Source organism: Hoplias malabaricus, chromosome 18, assembly GCF_029633855.1.
Source record: "Hoplias malabaricus isolate fHopMal1 chromosome 18, fHopMal1.hap1, whole genome shotgun sequence".
In the NCBI taxonomy this organism is placed as follows: Eukaryota; Metazoa; Chordata; class Actinopteri; order Characiformes; family Erythrinidae; genus Hoplias; species Hoplias malabaricus.
The window spans coordinates 35,416,606-35,436,261 of record NC_089817.1 but is presented as its reverse complement, the minus strand read 5'-3'; the positions used below and the strand labels follow the sequence as shown (position 1 = coordinate 35,436,261).

Below are 19,656 nucleotides of genomic sequence, written 5' to 3'. Positions count from 1 at the left end.
CACACTCTATCAGATTACTGAGCACCACTCACTGGCCACTTTATCAGAAACACCCCCCCTCTACTGACACACACTGGCCACTTTATCAGAAACACCCCCCCTCTACTGACACTCACTGGCCACTTTATCAGAAACACCCCCTCTACTGACACTCACTGGCCACTTTATCAGAAACACCCCCCTCTACTGACACACGCTGGCCACTTTATCAGAAACACCCCCCCTCTACTGACACTCACTGGCCACTTTATCAGAAACACCCCCCCTCTACTGACACTCACTGGCCACTTTATCAGAAACACCCCCCTCTACTGACACTCACTGGCCACTTTATCAGAAACACCCCCCTCTACTGACACACACTGGCCACTTTATCAGAAACACCCCCCCTCTACTGACACTCACTGGCCACTTTATCAGAAACACCCCCCTCTACTGACACTCACTGGCCACTTTATCAGAAACACCCCCCTCTACTGACACTCACTGGCCACTTTATCAGAAACACCCCCCTCTACTGACACTCACTGGCCACTTTATCAGAAACACCCCCCCTCTACTGACACTCACTGGCCACTTTATCAGAAACACCCCCCTCTACTGACACTCACTGGCCACTTTATCAGAAACACCCCCCTCTACTGACACTCACTGGCCACTTTATCAGAAACACCCCCCCTCTACTGACACTCACTGGCCACTTTATCAGAAACACCCCCCTCTACTGACACTCACTGGCCACTTTATCAGAAACACCCCCTCTACTGACACTCACTGGCCACTTTATCAGAAACACCCCCCTCTACTGACACTCACTGGCCACTTTATCAGAAACACCCCCCTCTACTGACACTCACTGGCCACTTTATTAGAAACACCCCCCTCTACTGACACTCACTGGCCACTTTATCAGAAACACCCCCCTCTACTGACACTCACTGGCCACTTTATCAGAAACACCCCCCTCTACTGACACTCACTGGCCACTTTATCAGAAACACCCCCCTCTACTGACACTCACTGGCCACTTTATTAGAAACACCCCCCTCTACTGACACTCACTGGCCACTTTATCAGAAACACCCCCCTCTACTGACACTCACTGGCCACTTTATCAGAAACACCCCCCTCTACTGACACTCACTGGCCACTTTATCAGAAACACCCCCCTCTACTGACACTCACTGGCCACTTTATCAGAAACACCCCCCTCTACTGACACTCACTGGCCACTTTATCAGAAACACCCCCTCTACTGACACTCACTGGCCACTTTATCAGAAACACCCCCCTCTACTGACACTCACTGGCCACTTTATCAGAAACACCCCCCTCTACTGACACTCACTGGCCACTTTATCAGAAACACCCCCCTCTACTGACACTCACTGGCCTCTTTATCAGAAACACCCCCCTCTACTGACACTCACTGGCCACTTTATCAGAAACACCCCCTCTACTGACACTCACTGGCCACTTTATCAGAAACACCCCCCTCTACTGACACTCACTGGCCACTTTATCAGAAACACCCCCTCTACTGACACTCACTGGCCACTTTATCAGAAACACCCCCCCTCTACTGACACTCACTGGCCACTTTATCAGAAACACCCCCCTCTACTGACACTCACTGGCCACTTTATCAGAAACACCCCCCTCTACTGACACTCACTGGCCACTTTATTAGAAACACCCCCCTCTACTGACACTCACTGGCCACTTTATCAGAAACACCCCCCTCTACTGACACTCACTGGCCACTTTATCAGAAACACCCCCCTCTACTGACACTCACTGGCCACTTTATCAGAAACACCCCCCTCTACTGACACTCACTGGCCACTTTATCAGAAACACCCCCCCTCTACTGACACTCACTGGCCACTTTATCAGAAACACCCCCCTCTACTGACACTCACTGGCCACTTTATCAGAAACACCCCCCTCTACTGACACTCACTGGCCACTTTATCAGAAACACCCCCCTCTACTGACACACGCTGGCCACTTTATCAGAAACACCCCCCTCTACTGACACTCACTGGCCACTTTATTAGAAACAACCCCCTCTACTGACACTCACTGGCCACTTTATCAGAAACACCCCCCTCTACTGACACTCACTGGCCACTTTATTAGAAACACCCCCCTCTACTGACACTCACTGGCCACTTTATCAGAAACACCCCCCTCTACTGACACTCACTGGCCACTTTATCAGAAACACCCCCCTCTACTGACACTCACTGGCCACTTTATCAGAAACACCCCCCTCTACTGACACTCACGGCCACTTTATCAGAAACACCCCCCTCTACTGACACTCACTGGCCACTTTATCAGAAACACCCCCCTCTACTGACACTCACTGGCCACTTTATCAGAAACACCCCCCCTCTACTGACACTCACTGGCCACTTTATCAGAAACACCCCCCTCTACTGACACTCACTGGCCACTTTATCAGAAACACCCCCCTCTACTGACACTGACTGGCCACTTTATCAGAAACACCCCCCTCTACTGACACTCACTGGCCACTTTATCAGAAACACCCCCCTCTACTGACACTCACTGGCCACTTTATCAGAAACACCCCCCTCTACTGACACTGACTGGCCACTTTATCAGAAACACCCCCCTCTACTGACACTCACTGGCCACTTTATCAGAAACACCCCCCTCTACTGACACTCACTGGCCACTTTATCAGAAACACCCCCTCTACTGACACTGACTGGCCACTTTATCAGAAACACCCCCCTCTACTGACACTGACTGGCCACTTTATCAGAAACACCCCCCTCTACTGACACTCACTGGCCACTTTATCAGAAACACCCCCCTCTACTGACACTGACTGGCCACTTTATCAGAAACACCCCCTCTACTGACACTCACTGGCCACTTTATCAGAAACACCCCCCTCTACTGACACTCACTGGCCACTTTATCAGAAACACCCCCCTCTACTGACACTGACTGGCCACTTTATCAGAAACACCCCCCTCTACTGACACTGACTGGCCACTTTATCAGAAACACCCCCCTCTACTGACACTCACTGGCCACTTTATCAGAAACACCCCCCTCTACTGACACTCACTGGCCACTTTATCAGAAACACCCCCCTCTACTGACACTGACTGGCCACTTTATCAGAAACACCCCCCTCTACTGACACTGACTGGCCACTTTATCAGAAACACCCCCCTCTACTGACACTCACTGGCCACTTTATCAGAAACACCCCCCTCTACTGACACTGACTGGCCACTTTATCAGAAACATCCCCCTCTACTGACACTGACTGGCCACTTTATCAGAAACACCCCCTCTACTGACACTGACTGGCCACTTTATCAGAAACACCCCCCTCTACTGACACTCACTGGCCACTTTATCAGAAACACCCCCCTCTACTGACACTCACTGGCCACTTTATCAGAAACACCCCCCCTCTACTGACACTCACTGGCCACTTTATCAGAAACACCCCCCTCTACTGACACTCACTGGCCACTTTATCAGAAACACCCCCCCTCTACTGACACTCACTGGCCACTTTATCAGAAACACCCCCCTCTACTGACACTCACTGGCCACTTTATCAGAAACACCCCCCCCCCCCCCACTGACACTCACTGGCCACTTTATCAGAAACACCCTCCATCTACTGACACTCACTGGCCACTTTATCAGAAACACCCCCCTCTACTGACACTCACTGGCCACTTTATCAGAAACACCCCCCCCTCTACTGACACTCACTGGCCACTTTATCGGAAACACCTCCATCTACTGACACTCACTGGCCACTTTATCAGAAACACCCCCCTCTACTGACACTCACTGGCCACTTTATCAGAAACACCCCCCTCTACTGACACTGACTGGCCACTTTATCAGAAACACCCCCTCTACTGACACTCACTGGCCACTTTATCAGAAACACCCCCCTCTACTGACACTCACTGGCCACTTTATCAGAAACACCCCCCTCTACTGACACTGACTGGCCACTTTATCAGAAACACCCCCTCTACTGACACTGACTGGCCACTTTATCAGAAACATCCCCCTCTACTGACACTGACTGGCCACTTTATCAGAAACATCCCCCTCTACTGACACTGACTGGCCACTTTATCAGAAACACCCCCCTCTACTGACGCTGACTGGCCACTTTATCAGAAACACCCCCCTCTACTGACACTCACTGGCCACTTTATCAGAAACACCCCCTCTACTGACACTGACTGGCCACTTTATCAGAAACACCCCCCTCTACTGACACTGACTGGCCACTTTATCAGAAACACCCCCCTCTACTGACACTCACTGGCCACTTTATCAGAAACACCCCCCCTCTACTGACACTCACTGGCCACTTTATCAGAAACACCCCCCTCTACTGACACTCACTGGCCACTTTATCAAAAACACTCCCCCCTCTACTGACACTCACTGGCCACTTTATCAGAAACACCCCCCTCTACTGACACTCACTGGCCACTTTATCAGAAACACCCCCCTCTACTGACACTCACTGGCCACTTTATCAAAAACACTCCCCCCTCTACTGACACTCACTGGCCACTTTATCAGAAACACCCCCCTCTACTGACACTCACTGGCCACTTTATCAGAAACACTCCCCTCTACTGACACTCACTGGCCACTTTATCAGAAACACCCCCCTCTACTGACACTCACTGGCCACTTTATCAGAAACACCCCCCTCTACTGACACTCACTGGCCACTTTATCAGAAACACCCCCCCTCTACTGACACTCACTGGCCACTTTATCAGAAACACCCCCCTCTACTGACACTCACTGGCCACTTTATCAGAAACACCCCCCCTCTACTGACATTCACTGACCACTTTATCAGAAACACCCCCCTCTACTGACAATAACTGGCCACTTTATCAGAAACACCCCCCTCTACTGACACTCACTGGCCACTTTATCAGAAACACCCCCCTCTACTGACAATAACTGGCCACTTTATCAGAAACACCCCCCTCTACTGACACTGACTGGCCACTTTATCAGAAACACCCCCCTCTATTGACACTCACTGGCCACTTTATCAGAAACACCCCCCCTCTACTGAAACTCACTGGCCACTTTATCAGAACCCCCCCCACCTCTACTGACACTCACTGGCCACTTTATCAGAAACACCCCCCCTCTACTGAAACTCACTGGCCACTTTATCAGAAACACCCCCTCTCTACTGACACTCACTGGCCACTTTATCAGAAACCCCCCCCCTCTACTGACACTCACTGGCCACTTTATCAGAAACACCACCCCCTACTGACACTCACTGGCCACTTTATCAGAAACCCCCCCCTCTACTGACACTCACTGGCCACTTTATCAGAAACACCCCCCCTCTACTGAAACTCACTGGCCACTTTATCAGAAACACCCCCCCTCTACTGACACTCACTGGCCACTTTATCAGAAACACCCCCTCTACTGACACTCACTGGCCACTTTATCAGAAACACCCCCTCTACTGACACTCACTGGCCACTTTATCAGAAACACCCCCCATCTACTGACACTCACTGGCCACTTTATCAGAAACACCCCCCTGTACTGACACTCACTGGCCACTTTATCAGAAACACCCCCTCTACTGACACTCACTGGCCACTTTATCAGAAACACCCCCCCTCTACTGAAACTCACTGGCCACTTTATCAGAAACACCCCCCCTCTACTGACACTCACTGGCCACTTTATCAGAAACACCCCCTCTACTGACACTCACTGGCCACTTTATCAGAAACACCCCCTCTACTGACACTCACTGGCCACTTTATCAGAAACACCCCCCATCTACTGACACTCACTGGCCACTTTATCAGAAACACCCCCCCTCTACTGACACTCACTGGCCACTTTATCAGAAACACCCCCTCTACTGACACTCACTGGCCACTTTATCAGAAACACCCCCCATCTACTGACACTCACTGGCCACTTTATCAGAAACCCCCCCCTCTACTGACACTCACTGGCCACTTTATCAGAAACACCCCCCTCTACTGACACTCACTGGCCACTTTATCAGAAACCCCCCCCCTCTACTGACACTCACTGGCCACTTTATCAGAAACACCCCCCCCTACTGACACTCACTGGCCACTTTATCAGAAACCCCCCCCTCTACTGACACTCACTGGCCACTTTATCAGAAACACCCCCCCTCTACTGACACTCACTGGCCACTTTATCAGAAACACCCCCCCTCTACTGACACTCACTGGCCACTTTATCAGAAACCCCCCCCTCTACTGACACTCACTGGCCACTTTATCAGAAACACCCCCCCTCTACTGAAACTCACTGGCCACTTTATCAGAAACACCCCCCCTCTACTGACACTCACTGGCCACTTTATCAGAAACACCCCCTCTACTGACACTCACTGGCCACTTTATCAGAAACACCCCCCATCTACTGACACTCACTGGCCACTTTATCAGAAACACCCCCCTCTACTGACACTCACTGGCCACTTTATCAGAAACCCCCCCCCTCTACTGACACTCACTGGCCACTTTATCAGAAACACCCCCCCCTACTGACACTCACTGGCCACTTTATCAGAAACCCCCCCCTCTACTGACACTCACTGGCCACTTTATCAGAAACACCCCCCTCTACTGACACTCACTGGCCACTTTATCAGAAACCCCCCCCCTCTACTGACACTCACTGGCCACTTTATCAGAAACACCCCCCCCTACTGACACTCACTGGCCACTTTATCAGAAACCCCCCCCTCTACTGACACTCACTGGCCACTTTATCAGAAACACCCCCCCTCTACTGACACTCACTGGCCACTTTATCAGAAACACCCCCCCTCTACTGACACTCACTGGCCACTTTATCAGAAACGCACCTACAGCTGTAGACACAGGGATGATTCCTTGTCAGACAGAGGAGGGTTTGTCTTCAGTTTTCAGGATCCACTATCAATATCAGGACTGAAGCATCTCACAGACACACATTCAACCCACACACACACACACACACACACACACACACACACTCACTCATTGGAGCATAGCGAGATGTGAGGAGAGAAGATCTTCCCTCAGTGATAAGAACATTCTCTGAATAGTTAGAGCTCTTTAGAACAGAACCAGAGTGAGACTTACACAGAGAGAGAGAGAGGGGGGGGGAGAGAGAGAGAGAGAGAGAGAGAGAGAGATACAGAGAGAGAGAGATAGAGATACAGAGAATGAGAGAGAGACAGAGAGAGAGAAAGAGAGAGAGAGAGAGAGAGAGAGAGAGAGAGACAGAGAGATACACAGAGAGAGAGAGAGAGACAGAGAGAGAAAAAGAGAAACAGACAGAGAGATAGAGAGAGAGAGACAGAGAGAGAGAGAGAGAGAGGGAGACAGAGAGATAGACAGAGAGAAAGAGAGAGAAACAGACAGAGAGAGAGAGAGAGAGAGAGAGAGAGAGAGAGGTCTGTGTCATCACCACACACTGATCTCACGAATGACTAATATGAGAGCGGCTGAACTCTTCCCAATAATAACAGAGTAATAACATTGTAAAAGCAGAATTTCGCTCCTAATCCTGTGTAAACCATCAACACCTGATCCTCTGTGTTCTGTAAACACACAGTCAGCCGTGACGTGTTCCCGGTTCTGATCAGAGGGCCTTACACTCCTCCAGCCCACACTTGACCTTGGGCCTGGTGATCTTAGTCTGTGCTGCTATTGGTCGGTGCTCTTCTACAGACTCCAGGCGTCCAGGGCGTTCATTTCATTTCAGCGTTGGAGGACTACATGGTTACTTTTCTCAAGAGCAATTTCTGTACTGTTGCTTTAAGGCTACAGGTAGTAGGTTGGAGCAGTAATACCAGGAATGGCCTGTAGATGGCACACTGGACATGGGCATAGCGGCGTGATCTCACCTCACAGATTCTTAATGAATACCCATCAAGGCACAAGCCAGAAAAACACAACCCGCGACTTCAAATACACAGACCTGGCAACCCTGGGACGGGAGTGGAGGAGGTGGAGCAAACCACTGTGAGGACGAAGGGGGGAACAGAATACTTCAAAACATAAAAACGTACGTAATTCTTGCGTTTAGAATTATCACGAATTTTAGCGCATATTAAGGACGGGCGATACGGCTGTAAAATAATATCACGATATTTCAGGGCAGATTGGCATTAACGATGTTTTTGGAGATACGAACAAAACAATGAAAAATACTTTTATCTCGGACGCTACGTCACAGAAGGCCGTTCCGATGTGAAGGACCCTTCGTGTGCGGCCCTCGGTTACCCACAGTTCTGCACGGGAACGTCCTCACGGCTGCGGACGCTGGGTCGACCTTCTCACTGACCCGGTTATCGGTCAAACGATACATCGGTCAAACCCTGCTACGCAAACATTAACCCAGCGCTCGGATCCTGATAAAGTAATCAGCAGGTGATTAGTAATCTCTGTGAAGGACTCTGAAGGTGAAGCTGCAGCGGTCAGATCTCACTGTAACAGGGTTTCAAAGCTGTGTGCTCGGCCAAAACATTACACTCCACTCCGGTCTGTGGCTCTGCATACTTCGTCACCCCCCTCCCCCCCTGTTCCTCTGCGCTCAGGACCCCCACAGAGCAGGTGTGATGTGGTGGTGGATCATTCTCACCGCTGCAGTGACACTGACGTGGTGGTGGTGTGTTAGTGTGTGTTGTGCTGGTGTAGAGTGGATCAGACACAGCAGTGCTGCTGGAGTTTAAACACTCGGACACGGAGCTGAGCCACAGTCGTGCTGCGTGAGGGGACCAGCTGTAAAAGCAGCGAGGGTGTTCCACTGAGAGAAGCAGAGTCAGACCACGCAGACGCTCACAGAGCCAAGAGAACGCTGCGTCAGCCCAAAACATCCCAACTCCGAGTGGAAATAAAGTGAAGTCAAACACTGACTCAGCAGAGAGGAGCTCCCCCAACACACACACACACACACACGCTGACTCAACTCAAACGTGTACAGACTCAGCAACATCAGGGGACAGTCTGAAGCAGCTGCACATGAGCATAAGATCCCTACGTCTACTGCCAAACATCAGCCACAGGAAAGAGCCCCATTCCAATGCCTTACATCCAGCGTATTCACTGAGACGCCTGACAACGCAACAAACACCATAGCAACCACCCTAACAACTTAGTCACTACCTGAAATACCACAGCATCCAGTTAGCCAATACTGTCGCAACCACATAGCAATCGCCATAGAAACCAATTAGCAACACCGTAACACTACAAAACCCAGTAACCAGCTAAAATACCACAGCATGCAGTTAGAAAGCACCGTAGCAACCAGGATAGCAACCCCCTAGCAACACGCTAATTACAAAAACTTAGAAACCACCTGACATACCACAGCATCCAATTAGCCAATACCATAGCAACTGCCATAGCAACCACCTAGCAACAACCTAACAACCTAGTAACCACTTGAAATAGAAATACCACAGCAAGCACCTAGCAACACCTTAGGACATAGTAACACCACACGCCTCACCTGGAAAACCACAGCAACCGCTGTGAACGATCTACCCTCAGTGAAAACATCAAAGGTGAGATCTGAAGCATTAACTCTTTGAAGGTTTTTCTCTGGAGCTTGTTTCCCACAAAGAGCTTTTAACAGTCTCTCAGGGGCGGGACCTATTTAACACCAACTTCAGAATCACAGAACAACACCTAGCAACCACCAGGAAGACTGTTTTACTGCCCTACAGCGGCGGCTGCTGCTACTGGACCTGTGGGGGTGGGGGCAGTGTCTCAAAACTGTTTTACAATTCCAGCTGTTTCAGCAGCCGTCGCTCCTCATAAAGTCAGTGTGTGTGTGTGTGTGTGTGTGTGTATGTTGGCTGAGCTCCAGTGACGCTGGTCTGAAACATGGTGTCACAGCGGTGGCCAATCAGATTGCTAGCCTTGTGGTTTTCCCAGAGAGTTACATCAACGCCTGGGGGAGTCGAGGAGACTCTCACACACACACACACACACACACACACACACACACACACACACACACACACACACACACGAAATCTTCCAGTCGTATACAAACATGCTTTTGAAAACACAGACTGTCTACACACTGGTGTGTGTGTGTGTGTGTGTGTGTGTGTGTGTGTGTGTGTGTGTGTGAGATCCCAGAGGAACTCCATCGCTCCAGTAAACAGTTCCACTGTTCCTCTAGCTGGCAGTTTGCATAAAGCATGGTGTCATTAGGCTCATGTGCAGCTGCTCTGGGCTGTCCCAGTTCATTCCACATGGTACTACACAGGAGTGTTCTCTCTGTGTCTGCGTGGGTTTACTCCGGGTGACTGTCTGTGAGGAGTGTGGTGTGTTCGCCCTGTGTCTGCGTGGGTTTCCTCCGGGTGACTGTCTGTGAGGAGTGTGGTGTGTTCTCCCTGTGTCTGCGTGGGTTTCCTCTGGGTGACTGTCTGTGAGGAGTGTGGTGTGTTCTCCCTGTGTCTGAGTGGGTTTCCTCCGGGTGACTGTCTGTGAGGAGTGTGGTGTGTTCTCCCTGTGTCTGCGTGGGTTTCCTCCGGGTGACTGTCTGTGAGGAGTTGGTGTGTTCTCCCTGTGTCTGCGTGGGTTTCCTCCGGGTGACTGTCTGTGAGGAGTTGGTGTGTTCTCCCTGTGTCTGCATGGGTTTCCTCCGAGTGACTGTCTGTGAGGAGTGTGGTGTGTTCTCCCTGTGTCTGCGTGGGTTTCCTCCGAGTGACTGTCTGTGAGGAGTGTGGTGTGTTCTCCCTGTGTCTGCGTGGGTTTCCTCCGGGTGACTGTCTGTGAGGAGTGTGGTGTGTTCTCTCTGTGTCTGTGTGGGTTTCCTCCAGGTGACTAGACAAGTTGTTAAATCAGCAGCACACTTGATTCATTCTTATACTGCTCCTGATCTTCTGAAGTGTGTGTACAAGGGTTACAAGGGTTTTCCCGACTGCTTTTAGTTGGAAAAGTGGGTGATGAGCGGAAAACCCGGCTTCGGTCCGACACACATACACACACACACACACACCAGCCGAGTAGGAGCAGTGGGAGCAACATAATAAAACAATCTGAGATTACACCAGGAACTGAAACTCTCAGAGAGAAACACACACTCACACACACTCACACACTCCACACACACACACCAGGATAAAGCCGCTGCGCTAATGGAAGTGTGCAGACACATTTGGAACAGACCCCAGCGTTCCTGACGTGTGTTTAACCGAGTCTAAGCCGCAGTGTGAGTAACAGCGGAGGATTAACAGTGGACAGAACCCACCTGATTATCCCCAGGATACAGTGAACCAGGACAGACGCTCTGCAAACTACAACCACGTCCCGCACTGAACACATGTCCAAACGGGACACACTCTCCCTCGTCTCCACAGTGGAACATAGTTCTGTTTCTTAATGAAGCGTCTGTGACCTGCTTTAGTCCAAACCCCACGAGCCCCACAGCAGTGTTCTCCCCCTGTGTAAACAGCCCCTGTTCAGAAAGCCCGCTTTCAGCACCTGTTCCTTTAAATGATAATGAGCCGCTCGCTGTTCACCCCGACCCCGAGCGCACAGCAGTGAGGAGCGAGGAGCAGAAGCTCTGGTTTTTAGCCGTTTTCACTCTGTTCTCTTTCTTCTCCGTTTTTACTCAGTGCTCTTATTTCTCCGCGCTCGTTGTGTCTGTTTTGCTGAGTTTAACCTCGGAACAGTGGAACTGTGTTCTCTGGAGTGATGGGGTTCCTCTGGTGTGTGGAACAGTGGAACTGTGTTCTCTGGAGTGATGGAGTTCCTCTGGGATGAGTTCATGTCATGGTTCAGAGACGGAGGAGTGTGAATGTGTGTAAATGTGTGTGTGTGTGTTTTCCACACTGTATTTACGAGGCTATGTGTGAAGTGGTCAAGATCTGACGGAGGAATGGGCTGTGTGTGTGTGTGTGTGTGTATGATTACATCTAAAGACATACATGTACCAGCAAGTCCAAACAAGGCTCACACATTACATCTAGATGGGGACAGGGGAGAGTGTGTGTTCATGCGTCACACTCTAATCTCTGAATGGTGACGTGCATGAATGAGGGACCACACACACACACACACACACACTGTAAATGCTCACCTGGACAAAGGTAACGATGCATGAAAAGAACAATGGCCACTAAAAACAAGGGATGAAAATTAAACAAAACTTAAATAAATTATAAACATAGAACCACCACCAAGAACCAGTGCTGCTTCCCCCTTCTCCACTCTCCTCCTCCCCCAGGTGAATCAGGTCCTGGTTCTGGAAGCGGGTTCTTGTTTAGTGGCTGTTCTCTCGTGGTTCAGAGCGAGTCGAGTAGGGACTAAACCGTGGCGTGTAAACCTTGCAGAGCGCTGATCGTCCAGAGAGAGTCGTCACTCTACGCCACGCAACGCAGACGACCAGCACCAACTCTCCATCTGTAAAATCTCCAGCTGCAGCAGAGATCACGTTTGTTTTTATCCGACTCACGACGGCAGCTCGTAAAATGACGCCGTGGTCTTTTGAAGAGGTTCAAACGCTCCTCGGATCGGTGGCCGACGAAAGAATCCAGCGAGAGCTGGACGCTGCAACAAGGAAGGAACAAACTCTACTGATCTGTCTGAACTGATGACGGAGCTGTGTTCAGTCCCAAACAACAACAACACGCCGATACACCATGAGTAAACACCGCTTAACGTTACCACCGCCGTTGTTGTGGTTTCCAAAGACCACTGTTCCCCTTAGAGACGGGGTTAGAGACGACACTGATACATTTCAGGGGGGAGCTGTGGGACCAGGGACCAATCAGAGAGTAGAGTCCAGTAGAGTCTGTACTATGGAGTGCAGATGTTAGACCTCTAAAGTCTCTAAAGAACCACAGAGAGGAACTAAACCTCTGGTGGAACCCGGTAGAACAGTGAGAAGTGGTGGACTGAGGAAGGATGGATGTAAAAGAGGTGGATTTAAAAATCTCTGACTGTGAGGGAAGGGGGGGTTAGATGGAAGGCTTTAGAACAATCAATACATAATCAATGAATCAATAACCTACAGGTAAAGCTCTGAGCTGTGAGTGACTGTGAACGAGGAGGAATCATTAAGCCTCAGTTTAAAGAGCCAGTCTTTAACACCTTCACTGTGGGAGTCAGAGCTGTTTGATCCCAGAGTTAAATTTAATCAGAAAACCCCCTGAACAAGGCGCTGAGTGTAAAACCAATAAAACACACACACACACACACACACAAATGAGAACACCAGCAGGCTTAAGCACACCCCTAAAAACACAGACAACTGAGAATTTCATTCACAACATCGCCCTGAAAACAGAGAGACAGAGAAACCACATCACAGTGCTGCCTCCGTGGGTGGTCCTCCAACGCCTGCCTCGCCAAATACAGACATCCCATAATCCCACATAATTACAGCTTCCCAAAACAACAGAAACCTGCACCTAAACCCCTTCAGACCACAGCGCCATCACACACCCGCTTAACCCTTTACACACCACACACTACCTGCTGACTCTGGTGTTAGACACACTCTGTTCATCAGACTCAACACGCTCAGAGGAGAACACTAACCTCTGTTCATCAGACTCAACACGCTCAGAGGAGAACACTAACCTCTGTTCATCAGACTCAACACGCTCAGAGGAGAACACTAACCTCTGTTCATCAGACTCAACACGCTCAGAGGAGAACACTAACCTCTGTTCATCAGACTCAACACGCTCAGAGGAGAACACTAACCTCTGTTCATCAGACTCAACACGCTCAGAGGAGAACACTAACCTCTGTTCATCAGACTCAACACGCTCAGAGGAGAACACTAACCTCTGTTCATCAGACTCAACACGCTCAGAGGAGAACACTAACCTCTGTTCATCAGACTCAACACGCTCAGAGGAGAACACTAACCTCTGTTCATCAGACTCAACACGCTCGGAGGAGAACACTAACCTCTGTTCATCAGACTCAACACGCTCAGAGGAGAACACTAACCTCTGTTCATCAGACTCAACACGCTCAGAGGAGAACACTAACCTCTGTTCATCAGACTCAACACGCTCCGAGGAGAACACTAACCTCTGTTCATCAGACTCAACACGCTCAGAGGAGAACACTAACCTCTGTTCATCAGACTCAACACGCTCCGAGGAGAACACTAACCTCTGTTCATCAGACTCAACACGCTCAGAGGAGAACACTAACCTCTGTTCATCAGACTCAACACGCTCAGAGAAGAACACTAACCACTGTTCATCAGACTCAACACGCTCAGAGGAGAACACTAACCTCTGTTCATCAGACTCAACACGCTCAGAGGAGAACACTAACCTCTGTTCATCAGACTCAACACGCTCAGAGGAGAACACTAACCTCTGTTCATCAGACTCAACACGCTCAGAGGAGAACACTAACCTCTGTTCATCAGACTCAACACGCTCAGAGGAGAACACTAACCTCTGTTCATCAGACTCAACACGCTCCGAGGAGAACACTAACCTCTGTTCATCAGACTCAACACGCTCAGAGGAGAACACTAACCTCTGTTCATCAGACTCAACACGCTCAGAGGAGAACACTAACCTCTGTTCATCAGACTCAACACGCTCAGAGGAGAACACTAACCTCTGTTCATCAGACTCAACACGCTCAGAGGAGAACACTAACCTCTGTTCATCAGACTCAACACGCTCAGAGGAGAACACTAACCTCTGTTCATCAGACTCAACACGCTCAGAGGAGAACACTGACCTCTGTTCATCAGACTCAACACACTCGGAGGAGAACACTAACCTCTGTTCATCAGACTCAACACGCTCAGAGGAGAACACTAACCTCTGTTCATCAGACTCAACACGCTCAGAGGAGAACACTAACCTCTGTTCATCAGACTCAACACGCTCAGAGGAGAACACTAACCTCTGTTCATCAGACTCAACACGCTCAGAGGAGAACACTAACCTCTGTTCATCAGACTCAACACGCTCAGAGGAGAACACTAACCTCTGTTCATCAGACTCAACACGCTCGGAGGAGAACACTAACCTCTGTTCATCAGACTCAACACGCTCAGAGGAGAACACTAACCTCTGTTCATCAGACTCAACACGCTCAGAGGAGAACACTAACCTCTGTTCTTCAGACTCAACACGCTCAGAGGAGAACACTAACCTCTGTTCATCAGACTCAACACGCTCAGAGGAGAACACTAACCTCTGTTCTTCAGACTCAACACGCTCAGAGGAGAACACTAAACTCTGTTCATCAGACTCAACACGCTCAGAGGAGAACACTGACCTCTGTTCATCAGACTCAACACGCTCAGAGGAGAACACTAACCTCTGTTCATCAGACTCAACACGCTCAGAGGAGAACACTAACCTCTGTTCTTCAGACTCAACACGCTCGGAGGAGAACACTAACCTCTGTTCATCAGACTCAACACGCTCAGAGGAGAACACTAACCTCTGTTCATCAGACTCAACACGCTCAGAGGAGAACACTAACCTCTGTTCATCAGACTCAACACGCTCGGAGGAGAACACTAACCTCTGTTCATCAGACTCAACACGCTCAGAGGAGAACACTAACCTCTGTTCTTCAGACTCAACACGCTCAGAGGAGAACACTAACCTCTGTTCATCAGACTCAACACGCTCAGAGGAGAACCCTAACCTCTGTTCATCAGACTCAACACGCTCAGAGGAGAACACTAACCTCTGTTCATCAGACTCAACACGCTCAGAGGAGAACACTAACCTCTGTTCTTCAGACTCAACACGCTCAGAGGAGAACACTAACCTCTGTTCATCAGACTCAACACGCTCAGAGGAGAACGCTAACCTCTGTTCATCAGACTCAACACGCTCCGAGGAGAACACTAACCTCTGTTCATCAGACTCAACACGCTCAGAGGAGAACACTAACCTCTGTTCATCAGACTCAACACGCTCAGAGGAGAACACTAACCTCTGTTCATCAGACTCAACACGCTCAGAGGAGAACGCTAACCTCTGTTCATCAGACTCAACACGCTCCGAGGAGAACACTAACCTCTGTTCATCAGACTCAACACGCTCAGAGGAGAACACTAACCTCTGTTCATCAGACTCAACACGCTCAGAGGAGAACACTAACCTCTGTTCATCAGACTCAACACGCTCAGAGGAGAACACTAACCTCTGTTCATCAGACTCAACACGCTCAGAGGAGAACACTAACCTCTGTTCATCAGACTCAACACGCTCGGAGGAGAACACTAACCTCTGTTCATCAGACTCAACACGCTCAGAGGAGAACACTAACCTCTGTTCATCAGACTCAACATGCTCAGAGGAGAACACTAACCTCTGTTCATCAGACTCAACACGCTCAGAGGAGAACACTAACCTCTGTTCATCAGACTCAACACGCTCAGAGGAGAACACTAACCTCTGTTCATCAGACTCAACACGCTCAGAGGAGAACACTAACCTCTGTTCATCAGACTCAACACGCTCAGAGGAGAACACTAACCTCTGTTCATCAGACTCAACACGCTCAGAGGAGAACACTGACCTCTGTTCATCAGACTCAACACGCTCAGAGGAGAACACTAAACTCTGTTCATCAGACTCAACACGCTCAGAGGAGAACACTAAACTCTGACTCTATTGTTGTGACAGAATGGGGACAGACTGAAATAAACTTTGTGAAGCAGCAAATACAACACATTAAACTAAATACACGTAAACATTTGTAGGAAATAAAAAAAATGAAATTAAGATGAAAACAAAATAAAAGCGAGTGTTTCATTAAAGCCCCTCAGAGACAGACCCTCGCTTCTTGTTTCCCCAACAACTCCGGTCCGAGTCCAGCCCCAGACACACACACACACACACACACACACTCTCCCAACTTCACCGTGATAAAGCGCCCATTCACCCCTCAAAATCTGCCCCAGAGTCTTTTACCCCACTCATCCTGCCCCGAGCAGCGGTTACAGACAGGGTCCAGTGTCCCACCTTCGCCCCGTGTGCCCCCCACCTCCAGCAACACCCGGCATCACCAGCGGGGCTCCGGCGGCGGCAAAGCCGACCAAGGCGCACCGCAGCCCGGCCCCGCGCAGCACTGCCCCCGCCGTCCCCCTCCGGAGCACGGAGCCCAAACTAACCGATCGATTCCTCATCAGTGAGGCGCGAAATATCGATAAAAATAACGGCTGAGCGCCGGCGCCGTGTGAAATAGTCAAAGCGCCCGCGAAGAAGAGAGAAAAACGACTCGACACGGAACCGAAGAGAAAAAGAGGAGAAAAGTGAGGAATAAAAAAGTTTTCTCTCTTTTTTACCTGCAGCTGCTGCAAATCCAAGCGCCTCCAATATTGGAACATCGATCCAGCGTTCGCCGCCATCTTGAGGCATATTGAGAGAGAGAGAGAGAGAGAGAGAGAGAGAGAGAGACAGAGAGAGAGAGAGAGAGAGAGACAGAGAGAGACTATACACCTTACTTAATTTTGTTTACAGGCATTATTATTATTGTTATTGTTATTGTTATTATTATTATTATTATTATTATTATTATTATTATTATTATTATAGGTATTTATGCATAATTTCCACACCAAATTACATCAGAAAATTAACGTTCTACTCACGTGGAAGTCTATATTTATTACGAATTAAATTATCAATAGTTATTAACGTCACAGAAATGTCAGATAATCTCTGATTACACTCTGGCTGCGTCAGTTACATCAGTTAAAGACTTTATTTCTCCTGTAAAAGTCTGTCATGGAGATACTAATTTGTTTCTTTGGCAAATTAGCCTCATTCTTTAATTCTTTCATTCTTTAAAGTTTTATAAATGTACTGTGTTCCTCCAGCTCTTCAACTTCATTAAAGGAAATCAATAGAGGAGCACTTGAACTTGACCTGAACGAACAGCGCCGCCGCGACCAAGACACGCAACTGCAGCACTTTATCACCACCCAATGTAGTAACGTGATAATAGTATAATATTTAAATAATTAATAATATTATAGTTATTAATATTAGAGCTCGTGACATGGGTGAGTTACATCTGTGAAGGCTCTGTAAATGCTAAACGCTAAGGTTCTGGAGTAAAACATGCAACCATCCAGGTGACGTCTTCTTCAGGGAAGACTGGGCTTATTTCAGCAGGACAAAGTACGTAAAGTATGAAAAATGACCCAAACAGTGACTGGTCTCCTCGGTTCCCAAACACCCACACAGTGCTGTGATGTGAACATGGTCATCCTATTAACGTTTTAACGTTTTATAGCATAAAATTGTAAATTGACAAGGGTTTTTTACAAAACAAAATAAAATTGTCTGCCTACGTAAAAAAAAAAAAAAAAAGATAAAGGTTTTTGAAGATTTGCACATCACTGTGTTCTGTTTGTACTGAGTCTGTCCTTTGCCCATCACCCGACTCTGAAAACAGAGCTGTAGTTGTTGTTTGTTTTATAGCGAGAAAATAAAGTTTGAAAGATTAATTAAAGAATAATTAAAGTGGAGTGGAGTTCAAATCTAAATTCGTCAGGAAACGTATGTTGATGTTATTGTTTGTTCTTGTGGTTGTTGTTATTGTTGTTTTATGTGTCAGTGTTATTATCTTTATTGTTTTTTTGACAGTTTTTTATTGTTGTTGGTGTTATATTTTGTTGTTGTAGACATGTCTGTTGTGGATGTGTGAACTGTTGTTGTTTAATGTGTTAATGTTATTATTTTTTATCGTTGTTGTTGTTGATGTTGTTATTGAAGTATTATTACTGACGTTGAATTAAGTATTGGATTGAGTTGGAGTGAGTGTTGTATTGTGAGTGAACGGCGCCATCTACCGGCCGACACTCCACAGCAGCGCTGACCACAGAGAGCGAGGGAAGGGCTGAGTCCACTCTCCTCCTCACAGTGACAGAGTAAGCACTGCATTCAGCTCCTCTCATTCATCCACTCATTCATCCACTCATTCATCCACTCATTCATCCACTCATTCTAAAGTAAAATCCTAAACGTTTTTGTCTCTATTTATTTAATTTCAGTTGAAAGTTGCAATAAATGAAAAGAAATATTAATAAATAATAACAAAAAGACGTTTACATGTGAAATATACAAGATTGTAAACAGAGCATTAATAAAGTTTTTGTAGTGTATTATTGCATTATTAACAGAGCATTAATAAAGTATGAGTGTATGTAGTGTATTAGTAGAGTGTTCTTACATTGTTAGAAGGGTGTTAATAAAGTGTTAGTAGGGTATTATTACATTATTAACAGAGCATTAATGAAGCATTGTTATTAGTGTTATTAGAGTATTAGTTGAGTATTATTACATTGTCAGAAGAGCATTAATAAAGTGTTAGTAGAGTGTTATTACATTGTTAGAAGGGTGTTAATAAAGTGTTAGTCGAGCGTTAGTAAAGGGTTAAAGTATTAGGAGTGTAAGTGTGTGGTGATCAGACAGACAGCTCACAGCAGATGGAGAAAACAATCTCATCACTGTGTGTGTGTGTGTGAGTGTGTGTGTGTGTGTGTGTGTGTGTGTGTGTGTGTGTGTGGTTTTTGGAATGAAAAGCTCGAGTCCTTCAACACACCTGCTACAATCACACCTAACAT

General features: G+C 48.2%; 1 protein-coding gene across 1 annotated transcript in view; it reads right to left on the bottom strand.

Moving 5' to 3' along the window:
• The window catches only part of cux1a (cut-like homeobox 1a), a 43,770-nt gene that overhangs the window by 18,000 nt on the left and 6,114 nt on the right, over positions 1–19,656 (bottom strand).